We start from the raw sequence: 22,710 nt of genomic DNA, 5'->3' as shown, positions 1-22,710 counted from the left end.
TAAGGAAGGAGACAACAGTGACAGAAAATCAATTTGGGTTCATGCCTGGAAGGTCGACAATAGAAGCTATACATCTTCTTAGACAATTAATTGAAAAATATCGGGAGCAAAAACAAGATCTACACATGGTATTCATTGACTTAGAAAAAGCGTATGATAGAGTCCCAAGAGAAATTATATGGCGAATTTTAGAAAAGAGAGGTGTTAGCGTAACATATATTGAACTAATTAAGGATATGTATGAGGATGTAACGACGAGTAAAGACTTCAGGCGGAGTAACTGAAGCATTTCCAATAAAGATAGGGTTACATCAAGGATCAGCTCTAAGTCCCTATCTTTTTACACTAATTATGGACGAACTCACTGCGCACATTCAAGACACAGTACCGTGGTGCATGTTGTTTGCAGATGATATTATTTTGGTAGATGAGACACGTGAAGGAGTAAATGCTAAGCTAGAATCTTGGAGGGAAACACTAGAAGGGAAAGGTTTTAAGGTTAGTAGATTAAAGACAGAATATATGGAATTTAAGTTTAGCAATATTAGAAGTAATGAAACAATTGTTAAGATAGGAGAGGACGAGTTGCCTGGAACCGAGCGATTTAAATATTTAGGATCATTTTTACAAAATGATGGAGGGATTGAGAGAGATGTCTTACATAGAATACAAGCAGGATGGGTGAAATGGAGGAGAGCGTCGAGTGTTTTATGTGACCGTAAAGTACCTCTTAAACTTAAAGGTAAGTTCTATAAAACTGCAGTTAGACCTGCTATAAAACCGTAGTTTAAGATGGTACGGACATGTACTTAGATGACCAATAAATGCTCCAGTTAGGCGATGTGAAACTATGATAAACATGCATATCAAACGAGGAAGAGGAAGACCAAAAAAGACTTGGTTAGCAACAATAAAACAAGATAAAATTTATTTAAATATAGATGATGATATAATAGGAGATAGAGCTCAATGGCGTAAAAGGATTCATACAGCCGACCCCACCTAGTGGGAAAAGGATTGGTTGTTGTTGTTGTTGTTGTATTTACTGTGATGTGTCTGTATGCATGTGATGTATGCTAGGATAGTTTAAAATTCCTCACTTTAAATAACTAAGTGGGAGAGGGATTTATTTTAATAAATTCCACGGTCTCCATTACTGGTTTGTAAGTAATGCAAACAAACTTGCGCGTTGGCTCTGAGTGTCTTCCTCCATATCGGATGAGTTTGTTTGCGGATCACTAGATCAAACTTCCATTTTGGATGACTATAGGAAATTAATTAAGAGCATGTGATCTTCCCCATCGGAAGGGGTACACTTAGGCATGTCTAATAGTATCCTCCCCATCGGCGTCACTGCTATTATTTGTGTGACCGAAGAAAACCAACTATTAATTTGTCATAAAGATAGGTTGACAAGATAATAAAATTAAAACCCCCTCTTACAAATGTTGAGATTTTGTATATGTCCATACTATCGTGGCATACAAAAATTCATGGTGTATGAGGTAATTTTATTTGTCAGTTTGACAAGGAAATAAAATTAATGGGAAAAACCCCTCTAACAAATGTTTGGTTTTGTATACGTCCACACTATCGTAACATACAAAATTCACGGTGTTTGAGGTAATTTTATTTGTCATAAAGACTTATTGATAAGATAATTAATGGGTAAAACCCTCCTCTAACAAATGTTTGAATTTGTATACGTCCACACTATCGTGGCATGCAAAATTCATGGTGTTTGAGGTGTTGGTGAATTTAAATGATATTGTTTTGAGGAATCAATATTATTTCAAATTCAAAGTTTTTGACCAAATATTTGATAGACCAACTATTAATTTTATTTGTCATAAAGTTAGGATGACGAGATAATAAAATTAATGGATAAAATCTCCTCTTTGATTTTGTATACGTCCACTCTATCGTGGCATACAAAATTCATGGGGATTTTAAGGTGTTGGTCTTGACCAAATTTTTTGTGATTCTTAGGATTTAAAATGTCTATCAATCCCCTAGTTGTTATACTATAGAATAGACTTAGTAGTCCCAATTGTATTGATTGGAAATAGGACTTTGACATTAAGGTAGACTATCCTCTTAGAACTAAGAACAATATGGGTGTATTTCATTCATTAGTTAATACATGATTAGTGGAGTTATCTACCGGTACCTGGTGTGTAGATACGGGAGCCACTGATCATGTCTGTAATTCATTGCAGAGGTTCCAGGAAACCCGATAACTATATGAAGGGGAAGTCACCGTCTACATGGGCACTACTGCAAAAGTGGTAGCTATTGCAGTGGGAGATATTTATCCTCGGATAGGAATAAAATATAGATTTTCAGAAATTATCTTTACGTACTAAGTTTAGAAAGAACCTGATTTCGGTTTCTAAACTATTAAAGAATAGATATTCTGTCTATTATGATAACAAACTTGTTATCAAGAAAAATAGGGAAGTTATCTGTTCTGGTACGTTGGTTGACAATTTATAATCCAATAACTCCCACGATGCAATAAATGGAAATTAATAACACATTTTCTAAATAAGAGAAAGTAATCTTCGAAAATGAACCAATCATATTTTTGGCATCTAAGGCTAGGTTATATTAACTTGAGTATGATTCAAAGGATAATAACCAATGAACTCTTGGGTTCATTGGTAGTGGAAATCTTTCCAACCTGCGAGTCTTACTTGGAAGGAAAAATAACTAAGAAGCTTTTAAGTCTAAGGGGTATGGAGCCAAAGATATGTTGGAATTGGTTCATTCTGATTTGTGTAGATCTTTGACTATCTAGGCAAGAGGTTGTTTCGAATATTTCATCTCTTTTATAAACGACTATTCGAGATAAGGATACATTTATTTGACGTGCCACAAGTCTAAGTGCTTTAATTAGTTCAAAGAGTACTAGGCTGATGTGGAGTAACGTCAAAGTAAAAGTATCAAGACACTACGGTGAAATCGTAGTAACAAGTACCTCTTAGGAGAGTTTAGAAGTCACTTATCAGAAGACGGGATTTAATCCCAACTAACTGCACCTGGTACACCCCAACAGAATGGTGTAGTAGAAAGAAGGTATAAGGCTCTTATGGAATAATTAGATCGAAGATGAGTTATTCAGAAAATTACCAAAATCATTTTAAGGATATACACTGGAAATGGAAGTGAACGTAGTATATTCTAAGTCAGAACTTTCTACTCCCATAGAATTGCAGAATGGACGTAAGCCTAGTCTGAAACATATTCGGATTTGGGTGGTCTAACACATGAGAGACGCTGATAAGTTGGACATGAGTTCACTTGTTTGTGAGTTATCCTAGAAAAATGAAAAGAGGTTTATAGTCCTTAAAATCGGAAGGTCATTGTTGGCACCAATGCCCGATTTTAGAAAAGGACTATACTATGAACCACTAGCCCATGAGTAAAAATTGCTCTTAAAGGACACGTCTAATCTAGTACCAACTGTACAAGATGAAATATCACAAGAAATTGTAACACGTATCACAAATGATACACAATTGAAGATAGTGCCTCGTCGTAGTGGGAGGGTTGTTAGGCAACCTAAAAGATTCATGTTTTAGGAAAGCCTTGGACTAGATCCTTGGTAAACATGAACCTAATTCCCGAACATATGATGAAGCACTCTAAGATAAAGATGCAGCATCTTTGCAAAAGGCAATGAATACAGAATTAGAATATATGTATTCTAATAAAGTCTGGGAGTTTGTAGAATCACCAGATGATGTAAAAGTCATTAGGTGTAAAGAGGTCCAAAATAGAAAAAGAGGGATAGACGAAAGATAGATACTATCAAAGCAAGGTTTGTTGAAAAAGGAAACTTTTTCACCGGTAGTCATGCTTAAGTCTATCCGGATTCTTTTATCTATTTAGCAAGTGGATGTCAAGACAGCTTTCCCTAATGGAAGTCTTGAAGAAAACATCCATATAAAGCAACCAGAAGGGTTCATTGCAAAGAGCAAAGAGCATCTTGTGTGTAAGCTCAATCAGTCTATGGACTGAAGTAAAGCTTCAAGGTCTTGGCACATCCGGTTTAATAAAGTAATCCAGATCTATGGGTTTATTTTATAACCGAATGAGTTTTGTGTATACAAGAAATGTGATGGAAACGTGGTGGTATTTCTTGTACTATACGTAGATAACATTTTTGGTAGTTGAAAATAATATCAAAGTGTTGTCAGAAGTAAAGGTATGGTTGTCCGAACAATTCGATATGAAGGACTTGGGAGAATGCTTATATTCTTGGGATCAAAGGGATCGCAAGAAAAGAATATATTTTACTTATCCCAAGCTTCATATATCGAAACAATCCTTGCTTATTTTAAGCATGCAAAACTCCAAGAAAGGTTTCTTACCTTTCAGCATGGAGTAGCTTTATCTAAAGAGATGTCTCCGAAGACATCAAAGGAGATAGAGGAAATGAAAGGCAGTTCCTTATGCTTCGGCTGTCGGAAGGCTAATGTATGCTATGCACGAAATCAGAAATATGTTTTGCCAAGGGCATAGTTAGCAGATATCAAAGTAACCCTGGACAAGGACATTGGTCTGTGGTAAAGCATATATTGAAGTACCTTAGAGGCACTAGAGATTATATGCTAGCTTACAAGGCAGATAATTTGTGGGTTGCATGGATTTTGACATCCAATCGGATAGGGACAATAGTAGGTCGACCTCGGGGTTTTATGTTTACTTTAGGAGGTAAAGTCATAACTATGGAAGAGTGATAAGCATAGATGCTTTTTCGGGCTCCGTCACAAAAGTTGAGTATATGGCAGCCTCTGAGGTAGCCATAGAAGTTGTATGACTCAAATACTTCAAGATAGACTTAGATATAATTTCTGGTTTGCCCAAAATAATTTGGTGCAGTAGCAAACTCGAAGAAACCATAAGTCCATAAGACAAGTAAACACAATAGAGCGCAAGTACTACCCAATACGAGAAATCGTATAACGAAGAGAAGTTGTTGCCGCTTAGATTGCATCAAGTGATAACCTGGAAGATCCTTTCACTAAGGCCCTTAAGGCAAGAACTTTTGATGGGCATGTTGAATGGTTGGGAATCAGATGTATGGCAGCAGATATGACAGCTTAGTCTTTTAGTATAAGTGGGAGATTGTTAGGATGTATACTAAAAGTCTAGCTTTTGGTATAAACATTTATCTAGAAATAAAAATCACATTGGTCAAATGTCTATATTTATGATAAATGTAGTTGTTCAATTAATTTATATTGTATATAACATGGTGTGTGGTGTCACATACAGAGGATCATATTATCAGTACCTTATAAATTATAAACAGTAGGTCATGACCAAGATGGAAAGAAACAAACCATTGGAAGATCGTAGTGTAATTAGGTATTAGTTTATCTTAACTATATAATTACACTAGTACACTTAGAGTGTATTGAGTAGGACCATTAGAGGTCGTTTCTTTTTATACTGACTTTATAAATAAACAAAGACCTACGTTATTATAGAAGTGTGTGCTCTTAATCCTAATATAATAACAAGTACATATATTTGATATTTATTTCTTTAATTTATCAATGGGTGAGATTTAGTTCGATAAATCAATAAGCCCGATAAGTTGGGAAATGATATCACTTATAGTGTGTGTTGTTGATTATAGAAGGAAACTGTGTCCTAGTAATCTAGGTTGAGAATGACCCCAAGAGGAGCTCATAAGGATTGTCATGTTAAACCCTGTAGGTGGACTTAGTCCAACATGACGATAAGGTTGAGTGATACTACTCTTGGACTAAGATATTAATTAAGTGAGTTGTTAGTAACTCATTTAATTAGTGGGCATTCATTATCTTAAACACAGGGAGACTAACACACTCATAATAAGAAGGAGCCCAAAATGTAATTTGGGATTGGTGCGGTAGTTCAATAATAGTTCTTTAGTGGAATAAATTATTATTGATGAAATTAAGTTATGTGTTCGGGGCGAACACGGGATGCTTAATTTCATCGGGAGACTAAAACTAATTCCTCCTCTCGGTCTCTATCATAGCCTCTTAATTATAGAGTACTATACCCACCTATACCCACCTTCTTTCCCATACTATAGGGGGCCGGCCAAGCTAGCTTGGAGTCCAAGCTAGGGTCGGCCAAAGGCATGGTTCATGGGTTCATGAGGTGGCCGACCCTAGCTTGAACCCAAGCTTAGGTGGTCGGCCCTATTAAAATAAAAAGGAATTTTATTTTTTAAATTATTCTTATGTGGATTCCATGGTTTTAAAAGAGAGTTTAAAATTTAAATCTTTCCTTTTATAACTTTCTACAAAAGATTAAGAAACACTACAACAAAAACCCTCATAGACATCGGTTTTCCACCGCTGTCTATTACATTTTCGACCGATGTCTATGAAGGCGATGTAAAAGGTCTGCCATTTTAGACATCAGGTTAAAACCGGTGTAGTATCACTTAACGACATCGATTTTCGAATCGGTTATTAACCGGTGTAGTATCACTTAACGACACTGTTTCATCAACGGTGTAAAATCGATGTAATATTATATGTTAAGAACACCAGTTTTGGCAGCGGTATACGATCGATGTAATATTAGTTAATGACACCGGTTTTGCAGCGGTGGAAAACCGATGTAATATCAGTATTGTTTAATGACACAAATTCGATTTCTAAAATAGTAAAAAATCGATAATATACAAACAAATCAATATCCATGTAACCAACACATAAATATTATTTTTACAACATAAAAAGATAATAGATATTGTACACATCAAGTCCGTATCCATAAATTACACAAATATTCTTCTTACATCAAGTAAGAAGCCCTTTTATTCAACTATTCGACATCCATCTCTTTGCTTGATTTCTTCTTCCTCATGGAGGCCACCTTCTTTATCCTTTCCTTTACGTCAACTGTAGTTGCATCTGCCACTTCAGCTTCAATGTCTCCTTTCTGCTGATTTTGATCATGCTTCTCCTGTTCCTTTGAGGATTTTTCTTTCTTGGATTTCTTCTTCTTTAAGATTCTGTGCTCTTCTTTGAAGGAGCACCAACACTTTCTTTCTTCTCCCCTTCACTACTTTGCTCCAGTTGCTTCTTGTCTGCATAACAAGGATAAACAAATTCAACACACATTAAACAGTCGCTTCATATGTATGAAGCAACTAAAGTGAATTAAAATTTACTATCTATCAAAAATAAACTAATTATGTGAAAGAATACATTACCAGCTGTCTCATTTTATGCAGTATTACTATCTTTATTTGCAATGCCCATTTCATGTAGAAGTGCATCCAGCTCTGCCATTTCCTTTTTCTTAAGCTACTTCTTTGACAGTTGCCTTTCAGCATCTTTAGGTGGTGCTGAAACAGGAGCAGGTTTCTCAATGGTTGGTTCTTTCCTAATAGCCTTTGGTTCATTTTCAGGTTCCTCAACATCATCATCATCACCCATGTCAAGACCATCATCCTCACTTTCACTTTCCTAAACACAGGAAAAAAGAGAGTACTTGTTATAAATAAAATAAACTTAAATATCTTATATAAACAAACATGTAAGAAAAGAACTGACTCTCACATGTGAGAGTAAAGCAAATAGTGGATAAGCAAATGGAGTTTGAAACTGAACTCTAGAATTTTTTAAGCTGATTTTGAATTTACAAAGTGCAGGGCTTGATGTCATCTTGGAATCTTCACAGCTGCTATTGGTGAAATTGCTGAATTAGAATAAGCTGCTAGATTACTGGATTTTGTGGTCATTAGTAAAAGAAACCAGTGAAGCAGAATATGATTTCCTGAAATCTGAAGTGCAGGAATTCTCTGAAATGAATCTGAAGTCTGAAACTATGAAACTTTTGGCAGCTGCAATCCATGGAATCCTTGCTGAATTGATTCTGAATTGTTGAAATGCAGAAATCATTGTTGCACCTTTCAATGTTTCAATAGAAATCCGTGAAACTAAGTTCATGGTTAGTGCAATGCTTGTTCTTAGAGAATATAATCAGCAGAATGACATTGAAATGGAAGTATAGCAGTGAGGTTTTGGGCTGTATTGCAAATCAGAAAAACATTAGCTGCACATGAATTCTGAAATTGATGAAAGAAAGGGGAAAAAATAGAATCAGAAATCAGCTAAATTTCTGAATTCTTTTTGGCATTATTGCCTAACGGCAAAGATTGATCCCAGCTTGAAGATCTCCTAAAAATTCAAAACCTGGACAACACAACAGCCCTTTTGCAAGTTGTGTGGTTAAAACAGTGGCACAATGAAGAGTATCAAGTAGAGAGGATAACGTGCCAAGATTCTTGGGAGGTTATCCAATTGAAGAAGAGTTTGGCTTAATCTCTTGTTTTGGCATCAACAAATGGTGTTCTTCATTTCCCTTGATAAATTCTTTCATACATCTCAAATTTGGTAACTCATCTGGTTTATTCTTCTACTACTCTCATTTATTCATTAATTCTTTTCCTTTTTGCTTGCTTCACTTAGTTCTTTGTTACTCCATTTCAATTCTTAATAAATCCTTTTGATTCATGCATGCTATGCATTTACAATGGTAGATAAGAGAAAATGAGCAAGCTTATGGTAGTGAAGTGTTGTGAGTAGCCTTTTAGTGAAACTCCATTTTTGCACAGGTTTTTAAGAGCTAGAGATGAAATATTACCTTGTATGAAAAACAATCTAAAACATATATTTAAATAGCTTAGATTTCATTGTCAACAGCTAGCCAACACATCTGAGTGCAATGTGTTCACATACCTCCTCTATGGTCTCCTCAACCTTCTTATTGTGGTGCTACTCCGATACTCCCCAAACAGTCTGGGGCGGCGCCGTGGTAGCATAGTAATCATCATCGTCGTCGTCTCCAACATTAGCCCAGGACATGGACGTCAGAGGCGCCAGGGCCCAAAACACTTGCTTCTCCTGCTCCTTCCCTTGGCTCTTGGACAAAACAAATGTGAACTAGCTAGAGACAATAAAAAGGATATGTTTACAGAGCAATAGTCATTCCAACTGAACTCCGATGACTGGTGAGGAGGAGTTATCTTCGTTCCTTCAGGAGGAAACCTCATCCAGGACTTCTTCCTTGGATCAAAATCTGTCTGCTTCAGCTCCCTCAACTGTGCCGAACTAGGCTTCCTGATTGTGTAGATGAACAAAAAACATAAAATTTTTACCAAACAATAAATCACTTGGATTTTCAAGTAAATGCCAATTATTTAGCTCTTTAACCATTTACCTAATGCCTAATTGGAGGTTCAACATCAGTCGTAGTTCTTGTGCCCTTTCAATATCGTCTACCCTGGCTTTTTTGCCTCCGTCGTTAGCCACGCGCTGGAACTCTGTAGTCGCTTCACGGTTCCAATGAGACTTCCGCTAGCATTAGATGATTCATCCCTGCACAACAAAGACGACTCGAGGCTGTCGACGACATCGCAAGTGACATCCCCGGCCTCGGAGTTCGAATCCCAGATGCAGATTCTGGGGTAGTTCTTTTCCGTTGCCAAGCTGACCTGCTGTGGTGATCACTAGGATCCATCGATCGACCACCCATTGGTGGACAAATGGGACATCGGTGTTGTCAAAGCCGATCTATTATCCAGATGAAAGAAGGGAGAGAAACTTCTCCTCCCAACAGGGGTCTCTTTCCACGATGCCACTCCGATACGGTAATAGCCTCCTTCTAGGGCATTGGGGTCGCCGCCACTCCAGCTGTCGATGTAACAGCTACCGTCGGGACAGGTAAAAGCACCGCTGCCCTTTAGGGCGGCGCCATTCTCCCACTGACCGACGCAGCTATTGCCGTTGGGCCAGATGAGGGTGTCGTGGCCATGGATGACGTCGACGCGCCACTCGCCCACGTACTGGTTGCCGTTTCACCACAGGCAACGCCCATGGCCCCTTGGAGGTTGCAGCGCCACGTACCCTCGTAGTAGTCGCCGTTGGCATAGGACTTACTGCTAAAACCCTGCTTGCGGTCGGTCGCCCACTGGCCGTGGTAGGTGTCGCCATCGGCGCCGGTGAAGGTACCAACGCCATCCATCCGGCCCGATCGGAACTCGCCCTCGTAGGTGGCACCCGACGGCCAGGAGAACTTCCCCTTCCCGGAGGGCTTCCCCCTCAACCAGTCCCCCTCGTACATACATCCGTCTGCCCATAGGTACTTCCCACGCCCGTGAGGCGTGCTGCCGGCGAACCCACCGATATACAAGTCCCCGTTGGGAAGCACCTTCTCCACGACGGCCTCCTCCTCCTCTTTAGAGGGATCGACCGCTAGGGTCACTCTCCGCCCACCACCCTCACATTGCCGTAGAGAGATCCATTGCTCATCTTTCAAATGGTAACTCCTAAAAGGAGGATGCGGAGGATTAGGGTTTCGTGAGAAGGCCAAAAGAAAGCGCGCTAAGAAAGTCCGCCAGAATTTTGGTTCATAGACACCGGATTTTAAAAACCGTTGTTAAAATCGGTGTGTATTAATGAAAAAAAAGGCGCTCATAGACATCGTCTAAAAAACCGATGTCTATGAGCGAAAATTTGCACTCATAGACATCGGTTTTTGGAAAAACCGGTGTAAAATACTCAAAGATATCGGTTTTTGCTTAAAACCGTTGTTGTTCCACCGATGTCAATGAGGGTTTTTCTTGTAGTGAAAAGATTTGAAATCTTTCCTTATTTGTAGATTGAAAGGTAAATTTTAATTTTGAGAAAACTTTCCTTTTTTAACCATGTTCATGATTTAAAAGAGAGTTTAAAAATTAAATATTCTCTTTTATTAGTTTCTACAAAAGATTAAGAAAAGATTTGATATCTTTCCTTATTTGTAGATTGAAAGGAGATTTTAATTTTTAGAGATAACTTTCCTTTTTGGAAATCATCCACATGTTTAAAAGAAAGATTTTAATTTATAAAATTTCTTTTTTATAATCCACCATGAAGGGAAAAATTATTGGAGAAATTTTTTATAAATTTCCGGAGACAAATTAGGGAGTTTTAATTCTTATTATAATTAAAACTCTCCTTGTTTATAGCTAAAGAGGTGGCCGACCATTGTAATTGAAAAAAAGAATTTGATTTTAATTAATTAAATTTTTCTTTTTCATGGCAAAGGAATTAAGGAAGTTTTTATTAAAATTTCCTTATTTGCCAAGGCCAAGGAATATAAAAGAGGGGGTAGAGGTGCCTTCATGACTAACGACTCTATTCTTTTTCTTCCTCCCTCTCTTCCTTGGTGGTGTGGTCAGCCTCTTCTTTTTCTCTCCTCTCCTTATTGTGGCCGAAACTTCTTTATTGGTGGAGGGTTTCTCTTGGTGGCCGGATCAAGCAAGAAGAAGAAGGAGAGAAACGAAACCTAGTCTCTAGCATCCCTTGGAGCATTGGTGGTGGCCGAACCTATCCATCAAGAAGGACTCTTGGTGGCCGAAACCTAGAAGGAAGAAGAAGGTGCTTGGTGGTTCTCATCTCGGAAGATCGTTGCCCACACAACGTCCGAGGTTAGAAGAGGAATACGGTAGAAGATCAAGAGGTTATTTGCTTACAAAAAAAGGTATAACTAGTAATTGTTTTCTGCATCATACTAGTTTTCTTTGTATAGTTATTTTTAGAAATACCAAACACAAGAGGCATATGATTCTAGAGTTTTCGGATTTGTTTCGAATTTGTGTTTTTTTTGTTTTATTTTTTGAATTTGTGATTCGATTGTTCTTTTTGGTTAAACCTAGAGTTATTTAAGGAAATTAAATATTATCTTTCCTTAAAAGGCTTTGTCTAGGCGGTGGTGGTTGCTCCCATATCCAAGAAGGCCATGTGCCTCGCCATGCAGTCCTGGAAGCCAATTTTAGAAATTAATATTTAATGAAATTAATAACATAGGTGGATTTGAATCAATAGTGTTAAGTTCCGCTTGCGATTCAAATCTAAACCATTAAGAACAGATAAGTTAAATTTGGAATCAATGATGTTAAGTTCCGTCTACGATTCCTAATTTAACTTCTAAAGAACACAATAGGTTATTTAAGGAAAGGTTCGATGCTTGTACAAAAATTTTTTGTACAGTGGAACTGGTACGTTTTCCTAGGACTAACCAATAATTATTTGGAAGCTCACACTGAACCATCCTCGGCCACCTGCGAGAACTTCAAAGAAGACGAAGATGGAGAGAGCAATACTTCATTTTGTAATTCCTATATTGGAAGCTCCCTCCATAATAAGAGCCCTCGGTAGGAGGGTGTTGAAATATCTTACCCCTCCAAGAGCGAGATTTAGATGAATCTAATGAGGTGGTCGAGCTTATGACCCTAAACAAGTGCTTCTTGGGAGGCAACCCAAGTTCATTTTCTTTGTTTTCATTCATGTCTTTAATTCTTTCTAGTTTTATTTCTTTCGTTATAATAAACTTGTATCAACTACTAAATTTTTGTTGTCTATTTTCTTTTATGGGACTCAAAGATTAGGAGGAGTGCAACTACATGATTGAGAAGTTCATGACATGGACATTTGGCACGCATCATTTGTTAACTTCTCTTCCTTTTAATCTCCTCCACATTATTTTTAATTTTCATTGGGACAATGAAAAGTTTAAGTCTGGGGGGATGCATTAGATGCATTTGGTTTAGTTTGCTCATTTCTTTTTGCCTAATAAAATTTGCTAGTTGCATCATTCATCACATCATGTTTGTTTGTCCTTATTGCAAAATACTAGCACATTTAATCTAGATTCCATATGGTTTATTGGTTACTTATGGTGCTATTATGTTTAGTGATATATCTTTTTCTATCTATGACAGCATGAAGTGAGCAATATTTTTGCTATAAGAGTTTAAGTATTGGCCTTGTTTTAGGATCTCTATACACTATACCTATTTTTTATGGTTGATAACTCTAAAATAGTCATGATTCATAGAATTGGACTAGTACTTGTGCTTCTATGGTGATCTTTCAACTACATTTTGGTTACTGGATAAACTCAGATCATGTAAGCTCATTTGAAAAAATCAATCCTAAGAAAAAAAATAAAAGTTTGTTTAAGTTTGATACTTTGAAAACATTCAAAGAAAAAAATAAGGGATAAAAAATAGTTATCGTGAGTGAAAACTAGTAATTCACCCCTTTGAGACCGAGTTAGGTTACTGGAAAAATGAATGCTATGTTTCTCTTGATACTGAGTATTCCTTTGAGACCTTGTGTAGACGGTGCATAGTATTTTTGTGGGGAACAAACCTTGCGTGTGGCAGGTAAGTGCCTATCGTTGAAAGCATAAGGAACACAATTTTATGACGACTTGACTAGACTTAGGGATTGAAACTTGAAAATTTTAGGCCACTATTGCACTAAGCACGGAGGACTACTACTTAGGCCATACTCAAACTACTTTTGTATCTTGCTCACCAATGAAATCATCTGATAGGATTAGATTAATTTGCTAGATATTATGTTACACTATTTAACCAGATGAATTTAGATTGCGGGTTTTGCTTTAGGACAAGCAAAGGTTTAAGTCTGGGGGTGTGATGTGTGTAGATTATATACACTTTTATGCATGTCTTGATGCACGTCTACTTGTATTTCATTAGCATAATCTATGTTTATTGTACCCTATTTCATTGTAATGTCATACTTCCATTATATTCTGTTCGAAGATCTACTCTTTGCTTGTTTGATTGATAGGACGTGATTTAGAGCAAAAATGGAGCTTAAATGAAGTTTAGAGCTTCTAGAGTGTCACGAGCATGCAAAAATTAAGTCCTTGCAGGTTTTGGCGGTGTGGAGACCACATGGCCGTGTGGAGGCCATGTGGGGGGCGTGTTGAGGCCGTGTGAATTTCACACAACCGTGTTAAGGCCGTGTGGAATTTATAGCACTGCAGACCAAAAGTAAAATGGTCATAACTTTGTGCTCAGTTGGAGTTTTAGGCTGTTCTTTATATCAATTTGTAGATAACTTCAAGATCTACAACTTTTATAAAGACTTCAACCAGAGAAAACCCCATATTGATGGTGTAAAAGACACTGCAATAAAACATAGCCATTTAGAGCTATGAAAAGGGCCATGACAAGGGGTGTGCAAGGGCCATGCAAGGGGTGTGTAAGGGTCATGCAAGGGGTGTGTGAGAACAACATGGCTATGGCATGTCCGTGTCACATTTGCAGAGCCAAAGCAGTACATGGACGTGTCCTAGACACGGCCGTGCAAGCCTACTAGAGACAAAGCAATACATGGCCGTGTAGATCTACACGGCCATGCAACATTTCCAGAAGACAAGAAAGCCCTGGCCATGTCCTAGACACAGTCGTGCAAGAGTTTCAGATCCAGAGGCAGAGCAGGCCGTGTAGATCTACACGACCATGCAAGGGGGCAGTGGCAAAGCATGCCATAGTCGTGTGAGCATCACACTGCCGTGTCACCTGGGCAGTGAAGGGAATGGACTAGGCCATGTGAGCTTCACAAGGCCGTGTCTCGGGGTCGTGTGGCTACCAACCCCCAACTTTATATAAGGGTTTCTTCCTCATTTGAAAGGTGAAGTTCTCCCTTTTGGGAGAGGACGAGATTTGGGGCGATCCCTCACCTTCTTGGAGGGATTTTCCGACGATCTAAGGGCAGATCTTCAACGAATCAACTCCAGGAATGAGGATTGGATCCGAAGACCGTTCTTCATCGTAGATAAGCTTTTCTTCCCTTTCTCTTCTTGGGTTTTGGGATCAAGATGCTTGTAATTTTCTTGTCTTTGGATTTCTTTCCTTGTTCTATGGATTAGATCTCTTTGTTCTAGGATGGAGGGAGTATTTGTAATATGATTTGATGTAAACTTTTGTGGATTTTCCAATTTCCTATTTCTATGATATTGTCCTATTTTGTATCTATTTGATCTTGTGTGGATTGATATGATTGGGCTTGATTACCATACTTGATTGAATGTTTAAGTGTCTTGTGGATCTTGTAGAGGTAATCCCTCATTCGATTATCCGAGGGACGTATGTGACAGACATGCCCGTGTAAGGACGATTGAGGGATAATCTTGAGGGTGAAATAAGGTCATTCAAGGGGGTAGGATAGTTTGTATATGTTAATCTTTTATATCTTGATTTAGTTGAGAAGTAATGAATTTCTATGTTGATTTTCCGAGGGGCACACGTGACAGGTAAGCCCATGTAAGGACATCATAGGAATCATTCCTAATTGATCACATTTAGATATAGATTTTAGTCCTAAGTCGGTTGTCTATTGCAAGAGAGAATCGGCAACCTTCTACAAATGATGGACAATTGAGGAATAAGATTTGGCAAATCATTTACATTGAATAATATTACAAAGAAACCAAAACTCCTAGAACACCCTTGTATCGTAGACCTTATTCCTGTTTTTATGCTTTACTTTTCATAGTTACACTTAGTTTTACAAATCCATTGATCAGTTGTTTAGCTAATTTGTGTTGAGATATCTTTAGTGGTTATATCCAGTTTCTATAGATACGATATCTTTCTTTATTACTGACGACGTATCCGTACACTTGCGGATCGTTAACAGGTGGAGACAGTGGCTGCTTGCCAGGAGGTGGCTAAGGCACGGGACAACACCGTCAAAGCTAGGGAAGAGATGAAGGATTATCAGGCGGGCGAGAGCACTCGTCTAGCAGCTCACAAGACCACCTTCCTAGCCTCCAAATATTTTGGATCCAAGATAAGCAACCTCATCAACCAAATACTTTGTTATGGTGGTGGAGGGGCCTTGCTACATCTGCAAGAAAAAGGCTTACTCCAGTCGACTCCCCTTGAAAACTTTCTCGACCGGACTCGTCTCCTGAACGAGCTTCCTGATGAAGCCTTCCCATGTTTGAGTAGTGTGTGCCCCCTTATAACTTTCTTCCAATTTAAATGATGATGTAAGGTTTCACACTTTTCTGTAACTTTGAACTTGAAATTTCTTGAAGATGTTGTCTAAATGGACATATTATCAGTGTGCAATGTGGTGCCTAAATGTCCATTGGGCCCATTTAGGACCCTTAGACATTTCACCTTTTATATTTGAGTGGCTTGTTAAGTGTTTATCCCCTTTGGGAATGCCTAGGCTTAATACCCGGGCAAGCATCAGCAAGGGTCATTTTACCTGATCGGGCGTCAATCTTGACTGGCCACTCCATTCCCCTAAACGGGTTACGTGGTCTAACTACTCGATTGGTCACGAGCCACAGTGACTCCATGGTCCCCTTACTAGCACGAGTGGGAATTACTATAGCATCGCCTATCTCCGATGTGACAGAGGCTCCCAACTCCTTTTTACCACGTGTCCCTTGACCTAGCTTTTTCTGACAAGACCTTTCTACACAATTTTCTAAGGCGATCCAATAGCCAACGTTGCTTCCACACCTCTAACTGATGCCAGCTACCTCGTCTATGGATCACGTGATTGGCGCTGATGTCGAGGTGTTCTTCCAAGCATCTCCCCTGACTACTATAAATAGTCTGCTTCTCTCATTTGGACTTTTCACTAATAGCTGAAGTCGTCTTCCCTTCTGTTCCTCCTTCTATGCTTTTGCTTTATGGCCTTCTATTTTTGGCCCTTACCTTTCCATGGATTCTCCCATACCTAGGTATGCTCCTGGAGTCTCAACCTTCAGCAGTGTAAATCTGGATGATCTCCGCTTCGTGTATGAAGTATCCGCAGTTATACACATCATCATACCCTCTGAGGTCCAACAATTCTTCCGACCACCTCAAGGCTATGTGACTTTTTTCAAAGAACAGATTGTAGCCAATCTTCGTTTTCCTATTCACCCCTTCTTTTCCAATGTGAGTCACTACTTTTGCATTTCCCTTTATCAACTCACCCCCAATTTCATTCGGATCCTATGCGGGTTCATTCTCATCTGTGACTTGTGTGATATTCACTTGACTCCTCACTTATTTCACTACTTTTTCACTCCCCAGTGCCATAGTGAGGGTCTTTTCCGCTTCTAGGCTCGTACCCAAACTAACCTTTTCGTAGCCTTGCCCCCTTCAGAAATGGAGTGGAAAGATAAATACTTCTTCCTCCTCTTTCCCTTTACCATGGAGTGGCCTACCGAGCAGTGATCATCTGTTGCTTCGGTGCCTCCTCTAGGAGTCCCCCTATTGGCACACATAAAAAAAACTCTCCCCCTGAAGAGTTACTCACCGTTGTTCACAATTTCAATCGTTGTTCACAACACCACAACGAAGGTCTCATACCCTTCATTATCTTCAATGCTCACCTTTGAGCATTAACCAATCCAACAATGAAGGTTTCATACCCTTCATTATCTTCAATGCCCACCCTTGAGCATTAAATCTCTTCACAAACACAATGAAGGTCTCATACCCTTCATTGTATCCAATGCTCATCCTTGAGCATTTTTCAAGAGAAGGATATACCACCTTCCATGGTTTCAGAAAAATTAATTTTCATGTCCTTAAAGAGTAACTCCCTCTAAAGACATGCTCGTAACTTCTGTCATTATACTAACAATGATTTGGAATCCCTAAATCTTTAGGAAATCCAAATTTAGAGGTTTTGAGGTTCAAAAATTCATTATTGAAACCAAACATCAACCTAAACTTCTATTTAGTCTCCCTTAACCAATCCATTCATATTTTCATCATGAAAACTCTCCCTAAATGTATATAAATGTGTGTCAAGGGATTAGGAATGGTTACCTAGACTAAAAATTATTTAAAATACTGAAATCAGACTTTCCCACCCAAAATCAGCATTTTCAATCGATTGAAGTTGTGTCTCAATCGATTGAAACCATTTCAATCGATCCACAGATCGATTCCGCAAGCTTCTGTTCACGAAAATTACCCTTGAATCGATCGACTGATCGATCTAGCCTGGGTCAATCGATCGGATGATCGATTTTGTGATGTTCTAGTCGTGAAAAATACATTCTCAATCGATCAGTTGATCAATTGAGACCTTCCAATCGATCGGCTGATTGATTGGATTTATGATTTCCTGAAATCTAATTTCAACAAAATTCAGAAATGCCCTAGAAATTTTATAAAATTCTAAAAATTATGAAAATTCATGTAGACATTACTTAAGGTATATACTATCATGAAAAAATAGTTTTCTATGAAAATAGTTCTAATTTTTAAAGATTGACATAAACTTGAAAACTTATAAAAACTTTAATATTTTCTTCTAATTTATGTCTAACTTTTCAATTATGATTACTATCAAAAGATAGTCTTCACCAAGGTTTTCCAAAAGCATTTTGAAATTATTTTCAAAACCAATTTACAACCATGTTCTTTGGACTTAATGCACATAACTTGTACATTAGCTTTCCCAATGATTGGAGTACACATAACTATGTGTTTAGATGAAATCAAAACTAAAAAAAATGCACTAGATCAACATCTTGAGTCTTGCTCATCATCCTAACATCTCACTTGTATTTAATATGCACTAAAACACATACAAGTCACCTTATAGTTCTTTGTGAGATGTAAAGTTTGGTTTTGCCCTAAACTAAGGATCATGTATATCCACCTAGGCATTTTGGATTATGAACATCCATCTAGGATGTTACTTATTAGTAAATAGCATTATCCTTAATTGCAATAAATTAAAAATAATGCATGATTAGTTATGGTATACATCAAAATGAATAATTTTCAAAAGAAAATTTACTATAACTACATGATGTATATATGACATGACATGGTATTTTTATATTTTTCATAATAAAGAATGAATGTAAAATATAATGTCATGGCATATGATGGGCAAACAAAGTATGGTAATTTAGCTTAAATAAAGTACCTAAATTATCTATCTAAGTATCCTTAATCCTTAGCTAACTTAAAATTAAATCCTAGATTGCCCACCTTTTTCTTCAAGAAAATGCCAAAACCCAACTTGACATTTCTTTACCTCTTGATTAATTGTTCCAATTTAAAATTAAGCATATTTCTCAATTTTTTGGAACATTTTACTCTTCCAAAGAGTACTCATTTTAAATTAAGGCCTAGATTGGCCCTTAACTTCCTAAGAAAATACCCAAGTTCCAACTTGGTATTTCTTATATTTTTCCTAATTGTGCCAATTTAAATTGAATTCTAATTCCTCAAGTTTTGGCACATTTTACTCTTTCAAAGAGTAAATAATAATCCACTTCATTTTCAAAGGTTAACAATAACCTTGAAAATGCTCTCCGAGTGTCAACTTCATCAAGGTTGGATTAACTACCCTTACAATTAGAGTTGACACTCTCTAACCCATCTAAGGGGTAGAGAAAATGCTCTTAGAAACCCAAAACCTATTGATGCTCCTTGGATGCTCTAGGTACTCACTAGGGATAAACTCCCTAGTTACCTTCCTAATGACCTTCCTAGGTTTCTCAGAAGCCTTGGTCATCTCCTCTAGGTCAATTCTAGGGATTGCTTCCCGTATGACCTTCTTAGTGACTTTCTTAGACTTCTTAGAAGTCTTAGTTACATTTGTAGTTGCAAAAATACTCCTGGGATAACTTCCCCTGTATCCTTGACTTGACACCTAGACCTAGCGTTGGTTCCATAATTATATGGAACCCTATGGTAAAAAGTTACTGTTGGTGCGGGAAGCATCTGACGATCGAACCTATGTTTTGATTATGTCAAAGGGTTCAAAGTTAAGGTGTGTTGTTTACTAATATGTTGAATGAGCATTGCAGGAAAAGTCCTAAGTGTACTTCAGCTAAAGGCCTAGCTGCGGTTAGGCAAGTGGAAAACCCTAGGGAGTGGTAACCCTATGTCATAGGGGGTGGTAACCCTATGCGGAAAGCCTTGGCGGGTCGAGGTCTTCAGGCAAAAATCCTAGGGAGCGGTAACCATAGGTTGAAATCCTGGTGTCGTGAACTAGGTGAAAGACTGGACGGGTCATGCACCGGATGTCCAACATGAAGATCGAAAGATTTGAGCGCTGAGCAAAAATCCAATCAGTCTGGAGGACCAAACTGACAAAAGGTAACTTCTCCTGAGTGGAGTAGGTGAGGGCGCGTTCCCCGGAAGAGGGAACAGTAGGCGTCGATTTGACCTAGGGTTTCTGGTCGTAAATCCAAAGTCAGAACCGGACAATCCGAAGACTGTCAATCTATTTACTTATATATCTGCTATATTCTAACTCTGTTTTGCAGGAGAACATTTCTAACAATTTCTGTGCAGGGTCAGAATTGACCGGGTTCGGTCGACCGAACCCCCAAAGCAGCTGATCGGGCTTCTAGTGAGTGGACCAGGCTCAACCAGGGGATCGATCGACCGAATCGGGGTTTCAGGCGACCGAACCGGGGATAAGGCTTGACCAAATCGAAGCAGAGCGAGCGGATCAGGTGGATCAGATAAGAGGAGATCGCCTGATCGGTCGACCGAACGCGGGGATCGGTCGACTGATCTACCTCGGATCAAACCTGATCCCAAGACTTGGGGATCTGGATCAGTCTTATAGAGCCTATAAAAAGGAGCCTCAGGAAGCAACCTAATCATTAATCTTGAACAGAACAACCGGTGCTTTTGAACGCTCTCTGAACGCTTCCACCACGCGCTGCTACTCCAACAACCGACGACTCCATTCTTCAATTCTTTTGTATTGTCGGTATTATATTTCCTTCTTCAACACTTGTACTCTTAAATTGTAAAAGATTTACGGATTGATAGTGATTGCCCATCGAAAGCGATCAATGATCGCGGGCCTTGGAGTAGGAGTCGCCCTAGGCTTCGAACCAAGTAAATCTTAGTCTTCTTGCGTGTGATTGTTCTTTTATTATTTCCGCCGCTTCACTCTTAAACGTTTTTCAAATCCGAAACGAATTAGCCACGAGCATTATTCACCCCCCCCTCTAGCGTGATCTCGATCCAACAATTAGTATCAGAGCGGGGTCGCTTCAATTTGGTGCAACCACCAGTCAAGCAAACTTTCCATGGTCTTTTTAATTTTTCGGAGTCGATTGGTATTAGTTTAGTTGTTATATTCTGGTCTATTTTTGTTCAAATTGATTTTTGCTCGAAGTTGGTGTAACACCACTTGAGTTCGCTTTTCTTATTTTATACCACACTGCTAATCCAGGATCAAGTCCTGGGACATTCTTTTTCTGTCCCTTTTGTGCAAGTTTTAAAATGGCTCTCCAAGAAGGCTTCAATATAGCCCGACCCCCACTTTTCACCGGAGACGATTTTGGCTATGGAAGAACCGGATGGAATACTACCTCAAGACGCAAGTCGATATGTGGATTATTATCCAGACCGGTCTCGAGCTTCCACGTGACGGCACCAGAGAACTAGTTTTATGCATCAACTGGGACACCAGTATAAAGAAGAAGGTTGAAGCCAATGCCAAAGCAACCTGCATGCTACAATGTGGGCTGACAAAGGAGGAATTCAACAGAGTAGGACCATTCTCAAGAGCCAAAGAGCTATGGGAAAAACTAATCGAGCTACACGAGGGCACCTCCGATTCTAAAGTAAGTAAGCGCGACTTAATTTTCAATAAATTATATAATATTTGATTCGGATATAGTTTAGGGCATGAGAGGAATTAAGGAGAGGGAAAGGGGCATTTTTGTCATTTTCAAGGATAAGGCTTTAAGGTTTTTAGTGCTTATAAGCATTGTTCACATGGCGCTCCGCCGCCAGCCAAGGAAGGCTTTTTTCCTGCTAACGCCCTTCGCCGGCGCCGACGAAGCCTCCGACGCTTCCCTCCTCTTATCCTCTACCACCTTCCCTCTAGCCTCTTCACTTCCATGCCGCCACCAAGAAGAGGAGGACATTTATTGGTCGCCACCAAGCTCGCAAGCAAGGGTGGAGCCTCTTCTCCACGTCGGCGCCGCCTTGGAGCACGACCAGCGCCTTACGCACAGTCAAGGAAGCCTCTGTCGCCGATCTTCCTCACGCAGATAGCCGCCAGGGCTATCCTTCCCTTCTCTCCCTCTCCTTCTATCGACAGACACCTCCAGCTACCTCAGCCGGAGGGCTGCTGCCTCTTCTCCACATCGGCGCTGCCTCGGAGCACGGCCAACACCTTACGCACGATCCAGGAAGCCTCTGTCATCGATCTTCCTCACGTAGGCAGCCGCTAGGGCTATCCTTCCCTTCTCTCCCTCTCCTTCTATTGGCAGACACCTCCGGCTGCCTCAGGTGGAGGGTTGATGCCTCTTCTCCACGTCGACACTACCTCAGAGCACAACTAGCACCGCCCCCAGTGGGCGCCGCCTCAAGCGGTGAGCGCCACCCCAGCGGCAGCCACCGCCCTTAGCGTCAATCGCCGCCCTCAGCCACCCTTAGCGGCAATCATCACCTTCGACAGCCAACGCCGCCACTTCTGACAGCCACTGCCACAGCCAAATTTGGTGGCTAGCGCCTCCGGTGTCTAGCCTCGTCATCTCTGGCAGCCACTGCTTCAGCCACTGACACCTCCAGGCAACCGTCGTTACCCTCCGAGCAGCCGTCGTCCGAGGGCTCAGGTATCGTACCATGCCGCTATTGTATCCCGGCTTGCGAGTCGATGGAGTGTTCGGCCTTCATGCCGCTGTTGCATTCCGACCTGCGAGCTGAGGATGTAGTCGGACCGTGCGTCGTCCTACGGATCCATATCGCATCCGGCTTCGAGCCACCGGAGCCAGCTACTCACCTGGTGGACATTTATCTGCTATTCAGGGTCGCGATGACTCGATCAACCCACCCATCCATCCGAGGGTGCCCCCCCCCCCCCGGGGCCAGGGTAC

At 39.7% G+C, this 22,710-nt stretch overlaps 2 pseudogenes; both read right to left on the bottom strand.

Annotated features, from left to right (window-relative positions):
* Positions 1-6,837: 6,837 nt before the first annotated feature.
* On the bottom strand, positions 6,838-7,967 carry LOC121978508 (annotated as a pseudogene).
* An 828-nt stretch (positions 7,968-8,795) lies between these two features.
* Positions 8,796-22,461, bottom strand: LOC121978507 (annotated as a pseudogene).
* Positions 22,462-22,710: the final 249 nt, after the last annotated feature.

The sequence above is a fragment of the Zingiber officinale genome, chromosome 4B, assembly GCF_018446385.1.
Source record: "Zingiber officinale cultivar Zhangliang chromosome 4B, Zo_v1.1, whole genome shotgun sequence".
NCBI classification, from domain to species: domain Eukaryota; kingdom Viridiplantae; phylum Streptophyta; class Magnoliopsida; order Zingiberales; family Zingiberaceae; genus Zingiber; species Zingiber officinale.
Note: the sequence above shows the minus strand (reverse complement) of the source record. Positions and strands in the feature narration are given on the sequence as shown.